The sequence below is a fragment of the Aquarana catesbeiana genome, linkage group LG01 (genome assembly GCF_042186555.1).
Source record: "Aquarana catesbeiana isolate 2022-GZ linkage group LG01, ASM4218655v1, whole genome shotgun sequence".
Classification (NCBI taxonomy): Eukaryota; Metazoa; Chordata; class Amphibia; order Anura; family Ranidae; genus Aquarana; species Aquarana catesbeiana.
The window spans coordinates 524,658,893-524,684,031 of NC_133324.1; the positions used below are offsets into that span (position 1 = coordinate 524,658,893).

The 25,139-nt window shown below is 45.2% G+C and overlaps 1 protein-coding gene across 17 annotated transcripts in view; it reads right to left on the bottom strand.

Annotated features, from left to right (window-relative positions):
* PTPRS (protein tyrosine phosphatase receptor type S) overlaps positions 1-18,289 on the bottom strand; it is a 744,226-nt gene extending 725,937 nt beyond the window's left edge. For 4 of the 17 annotated variants that reach the window (XM_073594517.1, XM_073594500.1, XM_073594508.1 and 1 more), the window contains exon 1: positions 17,973-18,287. The gene's annotated coding sequence lies outside the window, so the exon portion shown is untranslated. Of the gene's footprint in view, positions 1-17,972 lie in introns of all 17 variants that reach the window. The other 13 variants (XM_073594561.1, XM_073594552.1, XM_073594489.1 and 10 more) reach the window with 7 other exon arrangements.
* Between the last annotated feature and the right edge of the window lie 6,850 nt (positions 18,290-25,139).

Genomic DNA, 25,139 nt, shown 5'->3' on the forward strand with positions numbered 1-25,139 from the left:
AGCACACAGTGAGCTTGTATCTCCATAGTTAGTTTACTGCCATGCACCTAGCCCTGCTTGTTCCTTGTGTCACTCTAGTGCTCACTTTACATGGTTATAGGTGGGGAGTGTCAAGGAATGTCAGCCATACCTTACTATCTGACTGAGGATGCTTTGGACTGTCTCCATGGAGCTAAAAAGCTCCAGAGATACACAACACCTATGCAAGCCAACAAGCATAGTTTTGAGGATCATCCAACAGCCTTTGACGCTAGAAGAAGAAAAGAGCATGAAGCAGTCACGTGACTGCTAAGAAGGAGAGGAGCTTCAGTCTGTAAACATTACTATAAGGACACCTGTCCCGGAATCCTGCAATGTCGGCAACCCAAACGGATTTGTCAATCGGCTTCGGGTGCAGGCATTGGCATTGTAAGGGAAACTGCCTTCAGAGTCGTTTTCCTAATGAGCATGCGCGAGTCACGCTGCACTTTCTGAAAGGTGCTGCTGTCTTCTGGGACCTGTGTGTGTCCCAGAAGGTGGCAGGGGGGAGGAGGAATGGCCAGAAATGGAAGTGGGAGTGGGAAAGGAGAGGTGTTTACAAATACTTTAAGGATGCCTTGCACGCAATTATGCAAAGTTCTGCAGCAGTACCTACAATGTTTTAATCCTACATATTGATTGCAAACTGGATCTGTTTACCGAGCCTGGCTTCTGCTTTACTACATTGGACCTTTGGATATTCTAAAGCCTCGTACACACGATCGGATTGTTGGCAGGGGATTGTCTGTTGACAGACTGTTGTCCTAAAATCCAACCGTTAGTATGCTCCTTCAGACAATTGTTGTCCAACTTTCAGCCAACAAATGTTGGATAGCAGGCTAGTAAATTTTCGGCAGACAGCGGTCTGTTGTCAGATTTTCGTATCAACTGTACACACGTTCGTCACACAAAAGTCCAAAGTACAAACACACATGCTCGGAATCAATGCTCACCAAACACGACATTAGCAGAAGGTGCCCAAAGGGTGGCGCTCAAGAGCTGAGATTCCACGCAGTACGTCACTATGTTTGTGTTTGTTGGCCGACAATTGTGTGTCGTCAGTATGCAAAACAAGATCCTGGCACATGCCGTTTTGACAAAAGTCTGACTCTCTATTGGCCAACAATCTGATCGTGTGTACCAGGCTTAGCACTGGCTTAAAGTAAACTTGCACTTTAAGGGATATGAAGGCTATCACAGTTGACCTCCTTCTGACAATAATAGTTGCCTGGCTGCTTTTAGTCTTTTCCTGAATCACTGATTTGGAACATGCATGTGACTACTCAAGTAACAGCAAAGATAAAACTTCTGATCTGCATACAATGTCATTGTCAGTAAAAATACTTAAAGTGGATACATAGAAAACCAAAACTAAAATATATGATGCAGCCTGTTGCCAGAATTAAAAAATAACTAAAGGCAATTTTTTTTTTTTTAGTCTTGGATATAGTGGAAATGGATTAGAACACCTGTCAGTTTTTATTGCTGTCTGTGTCCCCATTAATGAGATTCACCCTCTCTATTTGTCCTGTTTACCATTATCATTGAAAGTGAAAGTATGAGAAAATACCAAATTTTGGGTTGTCCCAGAAAAGTAATAGAGGGGAAATCTTCCAATGGGGACACTAGTTCCGGTGACCTGGGGGTCCCCAAGGAATTCCCTCATTTGTTGGGATTTCTTCTTACTTCCTGTTTGGCTATGGGACAAGAAGTAGAGAGAAATCTCTGCAATGGGACACAGATGGCGAAAAAGAAAAAAATGACAGGGGTTATAACCCTCCTTTGCTCTAGGGGTGCACCGAATGGAAATTTTGGTGCCGAAACTGAAAATTACAGTTTTTAAAAAATAATATTTATATTTTTATATATAATTGTATAATATTTTGACTTTTTAATTAATACCATCAATTTAAATTAATATGAATTTATTGTTGGCCATTATTGGCACCTTTAGTGCAAGATAAGCTCACGAAAGATGCAGTCTCTGACCATCTCTTGTATCATGTCCTCAGTCTCTAAACATCTCTTGTATCATGTCTGCAATCTCTTACTTAAACTTAAACACACTGCTAATAGTATTAGCAAAATTTCCATTCGGTGTAACTCTAGCAGACATGATACAGGAGATGGTCAGAGACTGCAGACATGATACAAGAGATCAATGCAGCCTCACCAATGCCCGTCAGATGCAGCCTCACCAGCGACCCTCAGATGCAGCCTCACCAGCGTCTCTCAGATGCAGCCTCACCAGCGCCTCTCAGATGCAGCCTCACCAGTGACGGTCAAATGCAGCCTCACCAGTGCCGGCCAAATGCAGTGCCTGTTAGATCCAGCCTCACCAGTGTATGTCAGATGCAGCCTCATCAGTGCCCAAACCACTTAACACTAGCAGGGGCAATTGACGTGTTTTGCGCTTTTTTTTTTTTTTTTAGACTGTAAAAAAAAAAAAAACGAAAAACGCAGTAAAAACATTGCAAAAACGCTGCTCAAAAACGTGGCAAGCATCACAAAAAAAACTCCAGAAACGCTCAAAAGCAACATGCATAGATGTGAATAGAGCCTTAGGCTGGATTCACACCTATGCAGTTTTAGTGCTTTCTGCATTTTGCAGATTTGGACTACAGTTAATTTAACATTGTTTCCTATGGAACACGTTCTGTAGTGTAAATCTGCAAAATGCAAAAAGCACAAAAAATGCATAGGTGTGAATGTGAATCCAGCCTAATACAGGATGTGTGTTACCGGCCAAATCACCAGGTGAAAACAAAGGGAAAAAAGACAAAGGAAAGAAAACTGCAGCCACCACTTTTAATGACTGGTAGGCTGCAATATAACACATTTTTTGTTTTGGGTTTAACACCGCTTTAAAACCTTATTATCTCAAAAGGATAAAAAAAAAAAAAAAAAACGTGAACTGCCTAAAAGTGTTTACTGAAGTCAGGTTTTCATTTTTAATCACTTAAGCCCATTTAGGTCTACTAGTCTCGATGGCTGCAGCACCGATCTCAGCTGCAGCTGTCCCCCGCCGGCTCTATCCTGAGAACTGAGCACTCAAACACCACTCTCACCGGCTCTCTGTTCTGCCCCCTCAGCGCTCACTGGTGTCCTGGGCTGTGGAGGGGGTGGGAGCAGCTAGCTCAGGCTCTCAGCGGCTTACTGAGAGGCTGAGCCAGCTTCCGTTCCAGGCATTCCTCAGCCTGGACTGACTCAGTGTCGTCGGCCAACAGCAGGCTTTAGCTGCACTCCTGTGTTCCATAGGAGAAGTATCGCCAAATAGCTTTGGCTATACTTCTTTCAATAAAGTTGAAAAAAAAGCATAAAAAATTTGATGAGTGGCTACAACGTATTGCAGTCCGGTTGAAAAAAATCACACTAGTGAGCGTGAGTTATGCACAGCAGAAACACGTGCCCACAGGGCTGAACAAGCAATAAGACAAGATACTACAACCCCTGGCAAAAATTATGGAATCACCAGTACCTGAGGATGTTTCTTCAGTTGTTTATTGTTGTAGAAAAAAAAGCAGATCACAGACATGGCCAAAAACTTAAGGCATTTCAAATGGCAACTTTCTGGCTTTAAGAAACACTAAAAGAAATCAAGTGGTGGCCAGTAACAGTTGGATTTATAGAACAAGCACAGGGAATAAATTATGGAATCACTCAATTCTGAGGAAAAAATTATGGAATCACCCTGTAAATTTTCATTACAAACACTAACACCTGCATCAGATTAAATCTGCTTGTTAGTATGTAGGTAAAGAGGGTAACTCATCACGCAGTGTTGCACAAGATGTTGGTTGTTCACAGTTGGCTGTGTCTAAAACATGGACCAAATACAAACAACATGGGAAGGTGGTTAAAGGCAAGCATACTGGTAGACCAAGGAAGACATCAAAGCATAAAGACAGAAAACTTAAAGCAATATGCCTTGAAAACAGAAAATGTACAACAAAAATGAGGAACAAATGGGAGGAAACTGGAGTCAACATCTGTGACCGAACTGTAAGAAACCACCTAAAGGAAATATGATTTACATACAGAAAAGCTAAAAGAAAGCCATCTCTAACACCTAAACACAAAAAAACAAGGTTACAATGGGCTAAGGAAAGGCAATCGTGGACTGCGGATGATTGGATGAAAGTCATATTCAGTGATGAATCTCGAATCTGCATTGGGCAAGGTGATGATGCTGGAACTTTTGTTTGGTGTCGTTCCAATGAGATTTATGCAGACGACTGTCTGAAGAAAACATGTAAATTTCCACAATTATGATATGGGGCTGCATGTCAGTTAAAGGCACTGGGGAGATGGCTGTCATTAAATCTTCAATAAATGCACAGGTTTACATTGAAATTTTGGACACTTTTCTTATCCCATCTATTGAAAGGATGTTTGGGGATGATGAAATCATTTATCAAGATGATAATGCATCTTGCCATAGAGCAAAAACTGTGAAAAAATTCCTTGAAGAAAGACACATAAGGTCAATGTCATGGCCTGCAAACAGTCCGGATCTCAATCCAATTGAAAATCTGTGGTGGAAGTTAAAGAACATGGTCCATGACAAGGCTCCAACCTGCAAAGATGATTTGGCAACAGCAATCAGAGAAGGCTGGAGCCAGATTGATGAAGAGTACTGTTTATCACTCATTAAGTCAATGCCTCAGAGACTGCAAGCAGTTATAAAAGCCAGAGGTGGTGCAACAAAGTACTAGTGATGTGTTGGAGTGTTATTTTGTTTGTTTGTTTTTCATGATTCCATAATTTTTTCCTCAGAATTGAGTGATTCCATAATTTACTCCCTGTGCTTGTTCTATAAATCTAACTGTTACTGGCCACCACAATTATTTCTCTTGATTTCTTTTAGTGTTTCTTAAAGCCAGAAAGTTGCCATTTGAATTGCCTTTAGTTTTTGGCCATGTCTGTGATCTGCTTTTTTTCTACAACAATAAACAACTGAAGGAACATCCTAAGGGACTGGTGATTCCATCATTTTTGCCAGGGGTTGTAGATGGATTTTACAATCATAGAAGATACTTATATTACATAGAATACTTAAAAGGGGGCGCACCATTAGAGCCCCCTTTTTTGGGACGGCGGTCACCCAGCCCTGGTGATAGTTTAGGTTAGCAGGTATTTAGTGTGCTGTGCCTTTAAATGCATACCTGAGTTGCAGGTGGCCCAATCAGATCCCAGGGAAGGTTCTGGTATTCCTGGGAGAAGTGATAAAAGGGGCTGCTGAGGGTCTGTACTTCCTCTTGCAGCAGCTGGACCTGGAAGAGAAGAAACTGCAGCCTGACCTGGAGAGCAAAGAGTGACTGACTTGCCTTTAAAACGGTTCTCTTTCCTGTCATTGCGAGCGGTGCGGATGAAAGATCTTGTGAGGGCTTTTGTGGAGAGAGCAGAGAGCCAGGGCGGAGAGGAATGGATGCGACGCTGCCTGGCGCTGTCTGTCACAGAGGACGGTCAGCAGAATGCAGAGGTGAGAGAGGCTCAGCCAGTCCAGCCCTCACCTCAGAGAAGAGCAAGGCGGAGCGTCCCTCCGGAGCGTCTGGTGGCCGGAGGAGGAGAAGAACAAGCCGCCGGGTGGGCACGTGCAGAAGAGAGGAGAAGCATGGCGGCGGTGCCCAGGAGACGGTCGGGACAGAAGAGGCGGACCTGCACTCAGTCGCCAGCCAGGAGGAGGGGAAGAGGACACTCGGCGCCACAAGAAGAGCGACAGGAGAGGACTGAGCTGCCTGTGTCTGCTGCAGGCTCTCAAGCAACAGCTACTCCTCAGCGGTCGGCTCCTCAGAGTGACCTGGTCCCGGGTGCACTGTTCCACAGCCTACAGACAAGCATGAGTGTCCCAGCGGGGGAGGTGTCATCAGCTGGGCAGAGTGAGTTACAAAAATCCACTGTGAATGATATCTTGGGTTACCTGTCAGCTATCTCTCATGCTCTCTCTGCTGCTGGTATTGCCTCTCCTATTCTTCCTCCTTCTCTGGCTGTCTCCCCCTCTGGGTCTGACTCTGCTAGCTTTAAAATCTCTGAACCTGTAAATGTCCCTGCTCCTGTGTCATTTAGTCAGTCAGGCAGTACACACATTGGGGATGCACACATGCACACTCCTGTTAGGGATATCTTGTCAGTCCCTGAGGCATGTTTAAAAGGGGTTATGCCTTGTGAAATTTCTCCTTTGGGGTATAATCTCCCTTCGGCGGTTAAAGAAAAAATCTGGTGGGGAGATTTTGTGGAAGTTTTATCTCTTCTTCCCACTGCAAAAGAATTTAATTTGAAATCAGATAAAAAAGGGGAGCAGGAGGAAGATAGGCGCAGAACGGTACCACGATCGTTTAATAATTGGTTACAGGCATTTTTTGTTTTTGCAAGCGTTCTGGTCGAGAAGCACCCGGAATTGAGCGGGGGTTTGTTCCAGCACTTGGACCACGTCTTGGAGGCTTACAAGAATTTTGGAGGTCTGGGCTGGTACGCTTATGACGAGTCTTTTCGCCAGAAGCTAGCGGTCCACCCATCTTTAAGATGGGGAATGAAAGACGTGGGCCTATGGCTTAATTTAATCTTGCCTCAGGGAGCGCCTAGTATGCGGCAGTTCCCTGCTAATCCGGGTACCCAGGTTTCGCCAGGGTATTGCAGGGGTTGGTGTTTTTCGTTCAATGAGAGTCAGTGTCGTTTTAATACTTCTTGTAAGTATAGACATGAGTGCTCTTTTTGCGCAGGGCCCCATCCTGTGGTGAAATGTTTTAGGAAAACAGCGGTGGGGGTCCCGTCTCAACGCGATATTTTTCCCAAGAGCCTGCACGCCAGTGAGGCTGGAAAACATGCGCCCCTGGCTGGATCTATACCCAAGCAGGGAGAAAGCGCTTTTACTAATTGAAGGGTTTTCTTTTGGTTTTCCTCTCCCTTCTTTTACTGGCTCTGGTTGTACTATTGTGGATAATCTGAAGTCAGTTAGGCAGTTTCCTGAAGTAGTGAGGGAAAAAGTTTCCAAAGAAATTGCAGAAGGTCGCATGGCTGGCCCGTTTAAATTCCCCCCTTTTAGCGATTTTTGCATATCACCGCTAGGTGTGGTCCCCAAGAGGGAACCGAATTCATTTCGTTTAATACAGCATCTTTCTTTCCCGAAAGGGGGCTCGTTGAATGACGAGATTGACGATTCGCTGTGTTCAGTCGCTTATGATGAAGCAGTGGGCAAAATTAAAGCATGCGGCCGGGGGACATTGTTGGCAAAAGCCGATGTGAAGTCGGCTTTCAGGTTCTTACCCATTGCCCCGGCAGCTTTCAGTTCTTTGAGTTTTTATTTTGACGGGTTTTATTTTTTTGACAAATGTCTTCCTATGGGATGTTCTTTGTCTTGTACATATTTTGAAACTTTTTCTACTTTCATTCATTGGGTTATGTGTTTTGAGTCTGGTCAGGATTCGATTGCACACTACCTAGATGATTTTTTGTTTATCGACTCGGCAAATTCTGACATCTGTTCTCGTCTTCTGCAGTTATTTGTGGCTGTTACAGAACATTTTGGGGTTCCTCTGGCTGCCGAGAAAACTTGTTATCCTGCAACTTTCATGGAGTTTTTAGGTATATTGATCGATACCGAGGTGGAAGAATTTAGTTTGCCGCAGGCTAAGGTAGACAAGATGAGGAACCTTATTGCAGTATTTTTGCGGAGATGTAAGGTGTTATTGAAGGAGATGCAGTCATTACTAGGTCTCCTGGCTTTTGCTGGAAAAATCATGCCAGTTGGGAGGATTTTTTCTAGGAGATTGTACATGGCAACTGCAGGTTTGAAATTTCCTTTTGCTCACATCCGTTTAACGGCTTCCCTCAAAGATGATTTGGTAGTGTGGGCTGATTTTTTGGCGACTTTTAACGGGCGTTCCTTTTTTCAATCAGATTTTATCTTTGCTCCTGATTTTTGTCTGTTCACTGACGCGGCAGACTCCAAGGGTTTTGCGGCAATTTGGGGATCGCATTGGAGCTGTGGGGCTTGGCCGGAGGCATGGATTCGAATGAAGGCTACTAGGAACGTCGTGCTCTTAGAGTTTTTTCCAGTTTTAGTGGCCGTGGCGCTTTGGGGAGAGTTTTTTGCCAACCGGCGGATTCTGGTAGAAACGGACAGTAAAGGGGTCCTCTTCGCTGTCAACTGTCTTTCTTCCGGCTCTCTCTGGGTGGTTAAGATTTTGCGGCATTTTGTCTTTTTATGTTTAAAATTTAACATTTGGATCAAGGCGAAGTACACGCCGGGGGTTTTGAATAATCTGGCTGACTCTCTTTCCCGTTTCCAGATGCAGCGTTTTCGGGAGCTGCTCCCAGGGGCGGATGCGGAAGGAACGCAATGCCCGGCGTACTTGTGAGAGCTAATTTAGCGGGAGTGATGGATGCCGTTAAATGCTCAGTTTCTTCCCGTACGTGGGCAGACTACTCCGTGGCTTGGAGGAAGTGGATGCTATTCGCTGGAAATGCGGGTTTTGATTGGGAGTCTCCCGAGGAGCAGGCTGTTTTGGCCTTTTTGGCTTTTCTAATGGAAGGCCAGCCCTCTTATGGTTCTCTGGCTAAGACCCTGGCAGGAGATGAGGGGTCTCCCGTCCTGCTCTAGTTTTTTCCTGGTAAAGCAGGCCTTGAAAGGCTATTGAAGATCAACTTTTGTCCCGGATGACAGGCGTCCTATTGGTTTATCTCTGCTTAGGCGCTTGTGCGATGCCACGTTAGGGGTATGTTTTAGTGGCTATGAGGCTTTGCTGTTTAAAGTAACTTTTGTGTTGTTTTATTTTGGTGCCTTTCGGGTTTCTGACCTGCTTCCTGGATCCAAGCTGAGCTCTTTGGGTTTGTGGTCGGAGCATGTGCTAGTTGACCACGGTCGCGTGCAGGTTTTTCTGAGACGGTCGAAAACGGACCAGCTGGGGCGGGGGGAATGGGTGACAGTGTCGGCATGGAGTGACGCCTCAGTTTTTTCGGTGGCGCTAGTTACCGGTTTCCTCGCCACACGTCCGGCGGAGGCGACTCATTTTCTCAGTCATTGGGACCAGTCTCCTTTAACTAGGTACTAATTTGCTTATGTTCTGAAACGCTGTCTTGGAAAATTGGGTCTACAAGATTTCAAGTTTTCCTCACATTCATTCAGAATAGGAGCAGCGTCTGACGCTGCTGAAAAGGGGTTGCCAGCCAAAACCATAATGGGTTTGGGAAGGTGGAGGTCAAACTGTTTTAAGAGATATATTAGACCTAACTTGTCACTTTAATTTTCCAGGTTTTCAGCATTGTGTTTGGATTCTGGGCCACTCATACATATATTGGGCTCGGAAACGTGCGGCCCAACGCAGGTATTCTGTCAACCTATCGTTACTGCCGGAATTCTTCAATCTGTATTGGGAAGGAATAAGAGGTTTGCGGTGGCAACATTTATTTTTTCATTTGTCTCAGTTACATCAGGTTTGGCCACCGCCTTCAATTTTGATAGTCCATCTGGGAGGCAATGATTTGGGTTCAGTTCGTACTTTAGACCTTTTATTTATGATTAAACAGGATCTGTATAGGTTCCATTTGACTTCCCCGGGTACGATCATTGTATTTTCAGAAATTGTTCCTCGTTTCGCTTGGCTGTCTTCCCCGTTTTCCAAAGTAATGGAGAGGATGAGGAAGAGGGTCAATCGGGCGTTGGCAAAATTTATGCCACTTTTGGGGGGATTTTCTTATAGGCACGTGGATCTGGAAGGGGGCATCCCAGGTCTTTATAGGCAGGATGGGGTCCACCTTTCAGATGTAGGTGCAGATATCTTTAATCTTGGCTTGCAAAGCAGCATTGAGAGGGCCGCGTATTTGGGGTAGGCCGGCCTGGTTGCACAAGTCCGGCTGGTGGGGACGTATTTCTTTGTAAATAAAGGTTGAGTAGCCCGTGTTCTGAAAACTGGGCAAAGGTTTTGCTGTTAAATAATTAATTTCATTTGGAAAATTGGAATTATTATGTTTATTTATATGAATTTTTTGTAACCAATAAAATTACCGTGGGCATTTTTTGCCATATACGATGTATGTGTGTTTTTTTTTTTCCTATTAATAAGTTTTTATGGTGGTACCTGGGAAACTAAGGGGCAAGGTGTGGCCTGCTGTCCCATACTTAAAAGGGGGCGCACCATTAGAGCCCCCTTTTTTGGGACGGCGGTCACCCAGCCCTGGTGATAGTTTAGGTTAGCAGGTATTTAGTGTGCTGTGCCTTTAAATGCATACCTGAGTTGCAGGTGGCCCAATCAGATCCCAGGGAAGGTTCTGGTATTCCTGGGAGAAGTGATAAAAGGGGCTGCTGAGGGTCTGTACTTCCTCTTGCAGCAGCTGGACCTGGAAGAGAAGAAACTCCCTCCCTCCCTCCCCGTCGCGGTGTATTTTATGTGGTTGGGTCACCCCGGATTCCGGGGGGGGACGTATTTCTTTGTAAATAAAGGTTGAGTAGCCCGTGTTCTGAAAACTGGGCAAAGGTTTTGCTGTTAAATATTTAATTTAATTTGGAATTATTATGTTTATTTATATGAATTTTTTGTAACCAATAAAATTACCGCGGCCATTTTTTGCCATATATGATGTATGTGTGTTTTTTTTTCCTATTAATAAGTTTTTATGGTGGTACCTGGGGAACTAAGGTTAGGGGCAAGGTGTGGCCTGCTGTCCCATAAAGAAAGTTTTGTTGAAGGTATGTTGTTGCTTGTCACATTCGTTCAGCAAACTTTTTATACCTAGACCTCTAAGTTTACCTCAATACTTGATGCAAGCACAACCAAACTTTTTGGCTCCTACAGTTGTATAAAAGACATTGGCTTTGTTTAGAATTACAATCCTTACCTACTTGCGCTGATCTTGACCTGTTCAGATGTTATAACATTTTCTTGTAAGCCAACTACAAATCAGACCTTTTTGCTCTTTGATTAAAGCGGAGTTCCACCCAGAAATTGAACTGTTGCCCAAAAGAAGCCTCCTTCTTTTGGGGAACAATGTCATGCGTTGCGATTTTCCACAAGTGCATAGCGATTTAAGTAATGGCATTGCAAACGCATCCAGCGCTTTGCTGTGATTTTGAATTACGGGCAGAATCGTGGTGTGAATGGAGCCCTAAATGAGACAAAACTGGCAAGTAACATCAGCTCTATGTTTACAGATAAAGAAATGAAGAGGTTTGGTTATGTTCTGCTGCTTAGCTGTATCTGGCACAGGGTGTCATGAATCTGTGCTGGGCACAATGCAATCTCAAAACTATCAAGGAATTCTGGAGCAAAACATATTGCTCAGTGTTAGAAGGCGCTAAGTCACAGGTCATGTGCCTCCAAATGGATAATGGCCCAAAACAAACAGCTGAAATAATGGCTAAGAACAAAACATTGGACTATGGAAAGAGATGAAATATGCAGTATGAAGAGGGAATCCCTGAAACCTAAGACAGTTGAAAAATGTTGCTCAAGAGTGCACCAAACTACCTTTTGGAATGTGCAAAAATCATATCGAGAGCTACAGAAGTCACTTGTTTGTGGTGATTGCCTCTAAGCATTGTGCATCTAAATATTAGATTAAGGTTTTCATCATTTTTGTCATCAATATTAGATTAAAGCGGGGGTCCACCTATCTATCGTTTTTTTTTTTTTTTGAGTTCATTCACAAACTTCTCTTCTCAGCATTACATACTCACATATTGTGTGTAAAATGTCCGCCTGTGTCAGATTTCGTCGGAAAGAATAACTTATATTATTCACTGCAGGCGGTTTCCATCTTCATTGTGGGCATTTGAAGCCCACAAGCATTTATTTCGTGGATGTGGTGAATGCTGTGCTCCCAGCATTCACCGCTCGTTCCCGCACATGCTCAGTGGCATCCTGGGAAGCCTGAGACTAGCTCCCAGGAGTCTGGGAGAGGCTAGAAATACACCTACTCCCATGGGAGGAGAACCAGGAAGTGCAAAGAAGAATAGAAAATTAAAAGGTAATTACGGCGATTAAAATTTTTTTAAACGGCATGTCAGCATCTAGGCAAGGAAGAGAATACATACAGATATTGTTCAAAATTTGGGTGGAACCCCGCTTTAAGGTCTTCATCATTTTTGTCAATCCAGTTTTTCTTTTTTTTTTTTTTTTTTTTTTTTTTTTTTTATTTAAAATGTTCTGTTGAATTTTTAACAAAAGCAAAGTCAGATTTTTATTTTAATTATGGAATAAACAAGGGTTGATGCCAGTTACTTTTGTCTGGCTCAACTTTTTTCTGAGAAATTTGTGAGTGTTTCTTATTTCGTGGAAAGGTTCCAACAAATTTCTCCACAGCTGTAGTTGCTTTAACCTAATAATGCTGAATTCCAGGCATCACCCCTAACCACAACTAACCCCCGAGCTAAGTAAAACCTAAGGGAAGCCTAACCTAAGAAAATCCAAGGCAAAGTCCCTTTTACTTACCTAAATTCTCTTTCCTTACATAGTTAGTCAGGTTGAAAAAAGACACAAGTCCATTCAGTTCAATCCTTCTTTTTAGGGTGTCCACATCTTTGCCTGGGTGATGTGTACACTTGTGCACGATTACAACCTTCTAGCTGCCAGCGTCCTAATGACCACTGGCATAATCAGTTGATAAGGAGAATGTCAGTCGCCTGCATAGCATCCTTGTTTGACCCTCCCCTGCCCCTCTCCATCAGCATTAGGGTCACATTAGCTGAGAGATGGAGAAAAACTGAGAAAGAAGAGAAACCTTGGAATACTAGTTAGTACTAGTTTGCAAAGGAGTATTTACTTTGGAAGAATAAATCACCTCTAACATTGGTCGTCCTACGCGTGTAGATGTTGCTGCATTATGTAGATGTAGTTATGTAGTTTTTACGTTTTAGAATGGGGTGCCTCGAGACTGTCCATAATTTTTAAAGGGTGATTTGACTGAAAAAAGGTTGAGACACTGATCTAGAAGACCACAGCAGCACCATGACACCATAAAGAGGTGGCTAGTTAGCATTGCTATGGATTGCAGTGCTGGATCCACAGGTCATACACCAGTCAGCAACACATGCAAAGGACACAGTTATCAAACATCAAAAAAAAAAAATGCTGTTGAAAAATAATTGAAGAAGGTTGGTTTGGGACAATTGATTGTAATTTTTTTGGCCTCGTTAGAGCTTCGAGCCAGTCCCTAGTTCTGAAGGGTGGATTCCTGGCCTTGTATATCAATTTTGCTCTGCATTGTGTGTCTTCCTCTTTCAGAAGGCATATATGTAAAAGTTCACCCCGTTAGAGAGCCAGGCCAGGGAGTACACCCATAGCAATAGGAGTGGTGCCAAAGAACTGGTCGCTGTGCATTTATCAAAAATTCTGTATTATAATGGCAGCTGCTGATAACAAGAGAAAATCCTAACAGCTTTCTCAAGATTATTGTTAGTATTTGTAGCAACATTATTTAAAGTGGTTCTAAACCTTACATATTTTTCTACCTTAGGTAAAAAATGATTAGGCACCAGTACTGGCCCCTAAGCCTCCCCACCCCCCCTTATACTTACGTGAGCTCTCATCTCTCCACCCACTTACGGGTCTCACAAGCTTTGCTGAGGCAACGGCAGCCATTGGCCGCTGTCAATCAAAGTCAGTGACGAGGGAGCGGGGGGCAGGCCAAAGTCTCACTGTCTGTGTCAATGGACACGCAGCAGGGCTTGGAAGTGAGCCCGCACAAGTGCCCCCATGGGAAGTGGCTTTCTAATAAGGGCACTAGCCAGAGAGGAGGAGCCAGGAGTGCCAGCGAGGGACCTGAAAAGAGGAGGTTCGGGACCCCTCTGTGCAACTCTCTAAGTATATTCTTTTTGTTTTTTACATTTTTTTCTTTTACAACCACTTTAAAGTATATTTTATGGAATCATTTTTATGCAATCAATGTTTGGGGATTGATGAATATCTGAAACTTCATGAAAGGGTTGAGGAGCTGAAGAGTTCAGGGACCCCCAATTAGGGTTTACATCTACTTTAAAATAATTGAATTGTCCTTGTTGAAGTACTGGAGAATTAAAAGTGTTGGTTGCATTCATCAGTTTGTTTATACTTTTTTTTTTTTATAAAAAACTGGTTGAAATTCACTAAATGTGATTAGCACAAATATGTGCCTAAAGCCACCCTGTCAAAGGGTTTAAAAAATTATAATAGCACTACCCTTTAATGAAAACAACTTTATACTTTTCTATTTGGTGGCTTATTTGCAGAAATGTTCCTCTGTAGCCAAGTTTCCAACATCGATCCCATTCCAGGTTTGTTGAGGAAGATTTGTGTATTTTTACAGAAACTATGAAATCCAACTAGGTTTTAAACAATAGAGCACAACGCCCCTCCTCATTTTTGCATATCTTTATATTTTTTTTAGTACCTTTTCTGTAGTTTTTCAGCTGGCCGCGGCGAGGTGTGTCACTTCCGCGATTGCATCGGGCCCTCCTCCTTCCCCCCGCTGCCTTGTGGGACACACAGAAAGCGCAGCGCGACTCGCGCAGTAAGACACCGGTTGTGAAACCTGAAGGCTTCACTGCCGGTTTACCTTACTTGTAATGCTGACGCCTGCACCCAAAGCTGATGGACAGATCAGCTTGGGGTGCCGACATTGTGGGCTCCCTGGACAGATAATTGTCCTTATATTAAAAGTTAGGAGCTACAGTATTTGAAGCTGCTGACTTTTCAGTTTTTTTTTTTTATACAGGCTGGAACTCTGCTTTAGATACCTTTTTAATTTTTCTAAAATGTGCCCCTTTTTAACTAATGAAACCACTAAACTGCTCATTAAATCCCTTGTTATCTTTTGCCTTGACTAAAGCAACTCCCTTCTCTTAGGCCTACCTCTGCACAGGCTATCCCCCTTCAGTTTATTATAAATGTTGCTGCCAGGCTCCTCTACCTTACTAACTACTCAGTGTCAGCTACCCCTCTCTGTCAATCCCTCCACTGGCTTCCAATTGTAATTTAATTCAGAATGTCTCCTCCCGAGACATACTGCTTTCTAGCTCTCTTGTCTCCCCCTCCCATGCTCATCTCCAGAACTTCTCCAGAGCCTCTCCTATCCTTTGGAACACTCTACCTCAATCTGTCCGGCTATAGGAGTACTCTGGCCACCTTTATGCGATCCCTGAAAACTCATCTCTTCAGGGAAGCCCATCACACCTCCAACTAACTACTGTTTTTTTTTTTTTTTTTTCCATCAGCTCGTTTCCACAGTTATTACCATTTGTACCACTTGTCGCACCCTATTAGATTGCAAGCTCTTATGAGCAGGGCCCTCTTAACCCTCTTGTTTTTTTTGTGTTGTAACTGTACTGTTTTCCTTTATATTGTAAAGTGTATAGAAAATTTTCCCAAGTTTCCCAAGTAAGAATCATTAAAAGCTGACTCAAATTTTACCCTTTTCTTATCATTTATAGATCTGTTACAAATAAACTTGAGCCATTAAAGAAGAAATCCGGATGTGGATATTTTTGCATAGTTAGACTGGTCTGGCATGGACCAGTGTAACCATGCATATACAATACCTGTAGGATCCCTCTAAACTGGAAATCACTGTAGTAGACTCCACTACACCAGTGATCGCCTCTTGCTTTTGGATCCCATGCTGATCAGCTGCCTAGCTGCACCAATAAAAGAGAAGTATGGGGGGTTTTTTTTGATTAATACTTACCAAGCTGGATGCAGCATCGGTCTGTCCCCCGCCGCCTCTGCACAGAGAACCAAGCGATCGAACACCGCTGATGGCTCAGTTCTCACAGCTCCCTGAGCAGAGAGCTGCACATACTGTCAATCAGCAGCTCTCCGCTCTGCCCCCCCCCGCGCTCACTGGAGCGTTGAGCTGTGCTGGGACGGGAAGCGGCCATCTCAGGCTCTCAGCAGCTCGCCGAGAGGCTGAGACGGGCATCAGTCCAGGCACCTGGCGGATCCAGACTTTATTGTCATGATGATGCGGTGCCTGGTCTGATTTCTGTGACGTCAGCAGAGAGTGGACTTCAGCCCACTCTCTGCTGAAAACGGGTCACAGGAGTGCAAAACCCATTGCACTCCTGTGACCCATAGGAGAAGCCCAGTCCAATGAGCTCAGGCTAGACTTCTCCTTTTGCACAGAAGGTCAGCAGCTAGGCAGAGGCACCATTCAGAGAATGATTTGCATTTTAGCAACAGAAGCAAAGAATTCTCTGATTGGATGAGGTGAAGACCATGATGTTGCCACCCCACCTCTCCACCTTGCCCACGGAAAGCTTTGCATTCATTAAAAAATGCAAAGCGATCCATAAATGGCTCCCGTGCCGAGCGGGTGACCTCCTTAGTTCACACTGCAGCATCTCAGCACAGGAGGTCACTGAAGTAGTAATGTCTACAACAGTGATTTCCAGCTTCAGGGGATCCCACAGCTATGGCATATGTATAGTACATTGGTCCAAGGTGCACCAATGCAACTAAGTAAAAATATCAATAATTGGAATTCTTCTTTAACACAAAATAGTAAAAGAAAACAAATGATATTTTACATACACACTCAATATCACTTTATATAGAAGTTATTCTGGATGCTGTATGGGTTGAGTAACATGTTGAATAAGATTTGCAATAAAGCATCAATGACATCACACAAGGGCTGTACCATCCAACTGTGGGGTTCTTCATCTATTGTTTACAATGCCAACTGCCATTAGCCACAAATCATTATTCTAGTATGGTGGGTTATTACACCCATACTCCTAGAAAACCCCAGTGTAATACAATCGATGCAATTGACTTATACAGCTAGAGATCTTCAAGCAACCCTTCCATACACTATCATGCATTTAACTGAGCAAGATTCATTTCTCATAAACAATTCCAGCTGTCCAAATATCCAAAAAAAAATCAAAGCCTGTGCAACATTGTAAAGGTATAAAAGATTGTATGGTGCAGATTGAAAGGTGTACTGCTCCCTTTCCGTTTGCGGCCTACAATGGAGATGTTTCCAATCGTTTTCTCCCCCTCCCATTCACTGGTAGGAGGAATGCAGCTATCCAGAATTATCAGCTATTCACTTCCCTCCCCCAGCAGAACAACAGATGGTCTTACAGAGTGGGTGATGAGGATACCACTCAAGAGTACAAGAAGCTGTATTCTCTACTAGAATCTCCTCAACGCAAAGCTTTTTTTCCCAATCAGTCATTTGATTGCTTCCTCTACCCATTTGTACTCCAATTCATTGATTTATAAAATGAAATCTGAATGTTGCTCATGATCCAGGTGGCATACTCTTTGGGTCAAGGTTAACATGTAATTCAAGAGGAGGAAAACCTACTGTGTAATAATAATAATCTTTTTTTTTTTTTTTTTTTTTTTTTCCAGCATCGATTCTGTCTACTGTACTGATTTCTTTAAATTTGAGCCAATCAGACCTAACAGGTTTTTTTGCCCCCTTACAAAGAGCAGCAGCAGTGCATTCTGTACTCCATTGCAAGAAAGTGACAGCAGCAACCAAAATCTGATTGACATTTTTACAGTACGTTATGTCAACTGTATAGGACTTAAAAAAAAAAAAGAGGAACAGAACCCAAGAATTATGCTCTTGCAAAAAAAAAATCACTGTCAACGCACAACACAACGCTACCACAGGCCTCATAGGGTGAAAAAAAAATGAAATCTATGACTATGCAATAATGGATAATAATGAACATCTCCCATATTGTAGCATTGAATTCTTGCAGCCAGACTCAGGTAGATTGCACCACTATATTCCAGTGCCCGCTATATTCCAATGGTAAGGCAGAGCAAAATAAATATATAAATGGAACCGCTCTGACCTCCCTTTCCCAGCCCAATCCGCTAACCATTACATCATAAGAGCAGACATAATAAGCTAGGAAGGGGTGAAGGGAAGAAAAGAAGTCTCCATCACAGGCTCCCCCAGCCATTGTCGTGAGCCACCTTTAACGAACACAATTGCTATCAGGCTATATTGTCATTTCTCACCGGCAGCATCGGGAGGTGAAGAAGAAGCCGCGCTCCGCTCTCCGAGCATCAATCAATCATCCGAGCGAAGTGCACGGTACTGAGGCTCCAGCCACCGGAAATACCGTGCCCCGAGGCGATGACCCAGCAGAGAATAACGGGAGGGGCGGAGCCTGCGCGTTCCAAGGCGGTGTCTGGAAGGGAGCGGTTCTCTCAGGGCTCCCTATGCGTACGCCGAGCGTTGTTTAGCCCTGATGTTGCAGTCCTTCTCCGTTCAGATGGTGTGTGCCTGTCTTTTACCAAGCGGGGTGGAGCCTGTCATTGCCAAGGCGGTGCCATGGTGACTACATCACCGTTAGATGATGAGACCTGTTATCCGCACCCAGGGGCTATTGTGGCGTTTTTTGGTGCCGCAGGCTAGGTGGAACACGATGCCCCCACCGCCCAGGGAATAAGTGTTCTCATGGAACCAACAAAAGCGGCTTACTGTCACAGTTCGCTATGCCAGCTTTTAGAGGCCAGAAAAAAAAACAAAAAACATACAGCATCGATGATTGGATGATGTTAGTACGTGTGATGATTTATAGGCCTCCTGAAAATGCTAGTGATTGGGCCAACACCATGTGCTTTTTGGGTATACCCTTTTACTGAGCACGTAACGCGCATGTGCGACAACAAAGAGGGTGGGCCTTAGCGCCCACATGCTGCAAATACGCGTCCATGGCAGTTGGAGTTTTTGTGCTGAGAGTGCGCTACCAGTATTTAGTGACTGAGTGGTCCTATCCAATCATGTTACCACGGTAACAGTCAATCATACCGTGTTTCCCTGAAAATAAGCTTCGATCTTATATCAAATTCAGGGATCAAAAGACCCAATAGGGCTTATTTTCGGGGTAGGGCTAGTCATGTGCTGTCTTCTCTCCCCATCTCCCTCCCTGCCTGTCAGGAATCCCCAGCGGCCAGTGGAATTGAGTTAAAAGTGCCTGTAAAATCCTAAAATGCACTGTATTACAGTACTATACAATGTGCATGCCTCTGCAGTCCACCTATGACAAACACCGTACCTTCCTACAGTAGCGCTTCCGTGACCCGCCCTGATCAGTCTTCCATGCTCCAAGCACTGCAGAGGGAGGAGGGCCCAAGATCCCCCACTGGCAGAAGAGGAGGAGAAGAGAGCAACTGGGGATCAGCTGAGCGCTGCTCAGCGCTTCCATGGCCCGCCTGATCAGTCTTCCCCACTCCGAGCACTGCAGAGGGAGAGGAGAGATCACCCGCTGGCAGGAGAGCAGCGGGGGAAGCAGCTGAGCACCACTCGGCACTTCCATGGCCCGCCTGATCAGTCTTCCCCGCTCCGAGCACTGCAGAGGGAGGGGGGCCTGCGATCCCCCAGCTGGCAGGAGAGGAGAGCAGTGGGGGATCAACTGAGCGCCACTCTGCGCTTCCATGGCCCGCCTGATCAGTCTTCCCCGCTCCGAAGCACTGCAGAGGCAGGGGGGACCGAGATCCCCCGTTGACAGCTGGGAGGAGAGCAGCGGGGGATCAGCTGAGTGCCGAGCGGCGCCGCAACGAAGGTATTCACCAAGAACAGATCACAGAAACATACACAGTCTAGACCAGTGTTTCTCAACTCCAGTCCTCAAGGCGCACCAACAGGTCATGTTTTTAGGATTTCCCTCAGATGAAATGGCTGTGGTAATTACTAAGGCAGTGATACTGATTAAATCACCTGTGCAAAATAATGGTAAGCCTGAAAACATGACCTGTTGGGGCGCCTTGAGGACTGGAGTTGAGAAACACTGGTCTAGACCACACAATACAGTGCATTTTAGGATTTCACAACCCTTCCAAACTAGAGTTTATTTTCGGGGTAGGGCTTATATTGCAGCCCTCCCCAAAAATCACAGCAGGGCTTATTTTCAGGGTAGGTCTTATTTTTGGGGAAACACGGTAGTAGTTACTTGATCAGGAAGTACAGTCCCCTCACTTTAAAAAAAAAACTGAAAGGCCTCATTGACCTGGCCATTAAAAACACATCCCTTCTAATGACTGGTGACTAGGGGTGTGCTTGATATTCGGGTCGAACATGAGTTCGACTTGAACATCGGGTGTTCGCCTGTTCGCTGAAGAACGAACATTATGGGCCGTTCGTGGGAAATTTGAGCGCCCGCGGAATGCCCCATAATGCACTGCGAGATCACAGTGCATTGCTGTATGATGATTGGCCAAAGCATGCACCTGACCTGCATGCTTTGGCCAATCCCAGCGCCCTCTGCTAAGAGAGCCATAATTGGTCAAAGGCAGGGTGTCTTTGGCCAATCACGGCTCAGGGGGACTAAGTCCACGCCCCACACTATATAAGGCTGCCTACATGGCGGCCCTGTTTAGTGTTGTTGGCGTGGACGGAGAGATAATGTGATTTAGATTAAGCAGGCAGGTTATTCAGTTAGTGGCAGTGTATGTATATATATATATATATATATATATATATATATGTCAGTCTAGTATATATTTTATATATATATATACACACACACACAGTATCTCACAAAAGTGAGTACACCCCTCACATTTTTGTAAATATTTTATTATATCTTTTCATGTGACAACATTGAAGAAATTACACTTTGCTACAATGTAAAGTAATGAGTGTACAGCTTGTATAACAGTGTAAATTTGCTGTCCCCTCAAAATAACTCAACACACAGCCATTAATGTCTAAACCGCTGGCAACAAAAGTGAGTACACCCCTAAGTGAAAATGTCCACATTGGGCCCAATTAGCCATTTTCCCTCCCCGGTGTCATGTGACTCGTTAGTGCTACAAGGTCTCAGGTGTGAATGTGTGTTATATTTAGTGTTATCGCTCTCACTCTCTCATACTGGTCACTGGAAGTTCAACATGGCACCTCATGGGAAAGAACTCTTAGAATCTGAAAAAAAGAATTGTTGCTCTACATAAAGATGGCCTAGGCTATAAGAAGATTGCCAAGACCCTGAAACAGCTGCAGCATGGTGGCCAAGACCATACAGCGGTTTAACAGGATGGGTTCCACTCAGAACAGGCCTCGCCATGGTTGACCAAAGAAGTTGAGTGCACCTGCTCAGCTTCATATCCAGAGTTTGTCTTTGGGAAATAGACGTATGAGTGCTGCCAGCATTGCTGCAGAGGTTGAAGGGGTGGGGGGTCAGGCTGTCAGTGCTCAGACCATACGCCGCACACTGCATCAAATTGGTCTGCATGGCTGTTGTCCCATAAGGAAGCCTCTTCTAAAGATGATGCACAAGAAAGCCCGCAAACAGTTTGCTGAAGACGAGCAGACTAAGGACATGGATTACTGGAACCATGTCCTGTGGTCTGATGAGACCAAGATAAACTTAGGTGGTGTCAAGCGTGTGTGGCTGCAACCAGGTGAGGAGTACAAAGACAAGTGTGGCTTTCCTACAGTCAAGCATGGTGGTAGGAGTGTCATGGTCTGGGGCTGCATGAGTGCCGTCGACACTGGGGAGCTACAGGTTTTTTTTGAGATAGCCATGAATGCCAACATGTACTGTGACATACTGAAGCAGAGCATGATCCTCTCCCTTTGAAGACTGGGCCGCAGGGCAGTATTCCAACATGATAACGACCCCAAACACACCTCCAAGATGACCACTGCCTTGCTAAAGAAGCTGAGGGTAAAGGTGATGGACTGGCCAAGCATATCTCCAGACATAAACCCTATTGAGCATCTGTGGGGCATCCTCAAACGGAAGGTGGAGGAGCGCAAGGTCTCTAGCATCCACCAGCTCTGTGATGTCGTCATGGAGGAGTGAAAGAGAACTCTAGTGGCAACATGTTAAGCTCTAGTGAACTCCATGCCCAACAGGGTTAAGGCAGTGCTGGAAAATAATGATGGCCACACAAAATATTGACACTTTGGACCCTAATTGGATATTTTCACTTAGGGGTGTACTCACTTTTGTTGCCAGTGGTTTAGACATTAATGGCTGTGTGTTGAGCTATTTTGAGGGGACAGCAAATTTACACTGATACACTCACTACTTTACATTGTAGCAAAGTGTAATTTCTTCAGTGTTGTCACATATAATACATATACACATATAATAACATATTTACAAAAATGTGAGGGGTGTACTAATTTTTGTGAGATACTGTGTATGTATATATATATATATATATATATATATATATATATATTCCGCAGCATCCAGTCAGTGTAGCCTAGATCTACATTCTACAGTGCATTCCATGGTGTACTATTTCTAATCTACTTTAGGCCGTGTATTTGATATAGTCAGTCTAGTTAATAAATGTGTGTGTGTGTTAGAAGGCTGGCCGAAGCCAGCCTGTATTTGTGGGAGGAGTCTGAGGGGTATATATCATTCCACCTTTATCTGAGCCGGCGTCGGTTATTTTTCAGGGTCGCACGTCATTTCCGGATTGTTTGGGTCGCCGCAGCACTTCCGGTTTTCATTGCAGAGGGGTTGGTCGGCTACAGGAGTCTTGTGGCGGTTCCCCTCCTGGTGCTGATACCGGGTTTTATGAGGAGGCGCCCACTCACCCACCCACCACTCCAGTATCTTCAAGGGGGAGGGAGGCCCACCCACCCACCTTCCACACCTGTATAATCAAGGGGGGGGCGCCCGCCCGCCATTCCAACTTTCACGCCGGTATATTCAACAGGGGCCTGCATCGGATGCCAGGTATCTTGCCGGGCCGGAGGAGGGGGCTGGCCGCCGCTCACAGCATGCCTCCAGTGCTCAAGGATTTCCAGGGGGTTTGTTAGTGGGCCCCGCCCACCCGCCTGCTTACTCATGCCGGGCATCCACAGGGGGGCCCCCGCATTGCTCAGCTGTCAGTCCTGGTTGGTTCGGGTCGGGGGAGCTGATAACAGGGGGGGTGCCGATAACGGGGGGGTTGCCAACAATAGGGGGTTGCTTGTGTGTCCCTCATTGCCACTATTATGCTCGGGAGGGGGGGGAGACCACCCTCCCTCTGCATGCCTCCATTGCTCAGGGATTTCCAAGGGGTGCTGACAACGGGGGGGGGGGCTGCTTGTGTGTCCACAGATAATTTCAGTGCATGTGGACTTGTCCAGGGCACTCCATGTATTTGCATGGCCATGATCTGCCACACCGTCCAATCAGCAGGCTGTCTCCACCCTCTTGGCATGGTAACTCTTTCCTTACCGACTTCTGCCTTGAGGATTTTCCTAGTACTTACTCAGGGTCTTGTGACAACTGAGGGGTCGCAATCACAGGGGGGAGAGTGCAGTCCAGCAGGCTAAACGTTCAGCATCATTTGTGTGGTCTGTTGAGACATCTTTCCCTGCAGACTTCCAGGGGGAGGGCGGTCACTGAGGATAAGTACTGAGGAGAAGGGGGGCTGTTTGGTGGGGTAGCTCCACTTCCATGATCTTTCATGGTACATGCCTCTGTGTTTCAGTCATAGCGTGTTTTCAATCAGCGTGTTTTCAGTCTCAGTGCGTTTTCAGTCTTAGCGTGTTTTCAGTCTCAAGTGGTTAGTCACAGCATGTTCAGTCATAGCCATGGCTGTCGCAACGTGTTTCAGTCTTAGCATGGTCAATCACAGCGGTGGCTGTTATTCGTGTTTGTCGCAATGTGTTCTGTCATAGCGTGTCTTGTCCACAGCAGTTGCGTGTTCAGGCACAACCGTGCTGACGCAGTATGCTCAGGCACAATGGTGCTGTCGCAGCATGTTCAGGCGCAATGGTGCTGTCGCAGCATGTTCAGGCGCAATGGTGCTGTCGCAGCATGTTCAGGCGCAATGGTGCTGTCGCAGCATGTTCAGGCACAACGGGGCTGTCGCAATGTGTTCAGGCACATCGGTGCTGTCGCAGCGTGTTCAGTTCCTAGCGTATTCAGTCTCAGCGAGTGTCATCTTGGTCAGTCAGCATGTTCAGTCACAAAGGTACTCTCATAGTGTGTCCTCTCATAGCGGGTGCAGTCCTGTGGTTCCAGTTATAGCGGATTTCTGTCATATCGTGTTTTCTGTCAGAATGGTCATGTCGTAGCCATGCAGTTTCAGCATACAACATAAGCCATTTCATCTTCACTTGTTTCCATGTCATCATACCTTTCGTCTATGTTTATGTGTTTAGGTTTATGTGTTATGGGTTTAGTTAGTTAGTGCTCACATCTCAGGATCTGTCACGTCTACAGATCCATACGGGTTGAGGTTTCATTTTTTAAATGATTGTTGACCACAATCTTCTTGCCTGTATACCATACGTCATACGATGCATGTTTCATTACACCTATACGACTACCCACCACGTCTGTTGGTACTTTAGCCCTGAGTGTTCAGTTTAATCACCTGTCTCTGCGCTGCAGGTTTCTCAGGCTCATTCACTACATACCAATGGGGGGGGGGGGGGGGGGTGGCATCATGTCTCTTTCACACGCTATGGTCTTCTCATTACTGCTCACATCCTCATACTCAGGTAGGCACAGAGGATGGTGTTCTCGTGTCTGGTTGTCTGTCACTTTCTCTACTATGTGTTTTTCTTGGGTTCGGGCATGCCGCACGTTCAGGAGCAACCATTTCACATTCATTCCTCAACCCCATGTGGGGCTTCAGTGCATGGTAGCACTCCGTCATTTAGGAGTTGGTCCATTTTTCAGCTGACAGCTGTGCTTGGGGGGTTTTCCTTTCCCAACCACAGCCGGGACAGCGGTACGTTTCAGATTCTTTCCAATTCCATTCCAGCTACTCCCATCCACTAGCACGGATCATGTTCTGGGCACTATTCTTTATATACAGATTCATGTGGGCTGAATATGCTCTCCACGGCCGGTTCCGGTTGCAAGACAGGGTGGCAGAGATCAAAGCTCGCTTGGTCTGAAGTAGGGTGTCAGCGCATCCCCTCAATCCGTCGGTCTTGTTAAGCTTCTGGTTTAATATGTCTGAGCCAGGTAATGTTCCTTGTCAGACAGCCCCTGCCGGAGAAATTTTTTGGGCCTACACGCAGGCCTCATCTCTATCTCATCGGAGTCTTTCGCATGTAGTATCTCAGGTTCAGCAGACAGTCATGTTTTCTTTGCCAACCAGGTTACTGGAGCCAGAAATTTCCCAGGGGTGCTTGGTCTGGTTCTTCACTTTAGTTCTGATGATAGGGGTTGGCACACCGGGGTGTCCAATGGCAAGTTTCTGACATTGTTTTTCTTT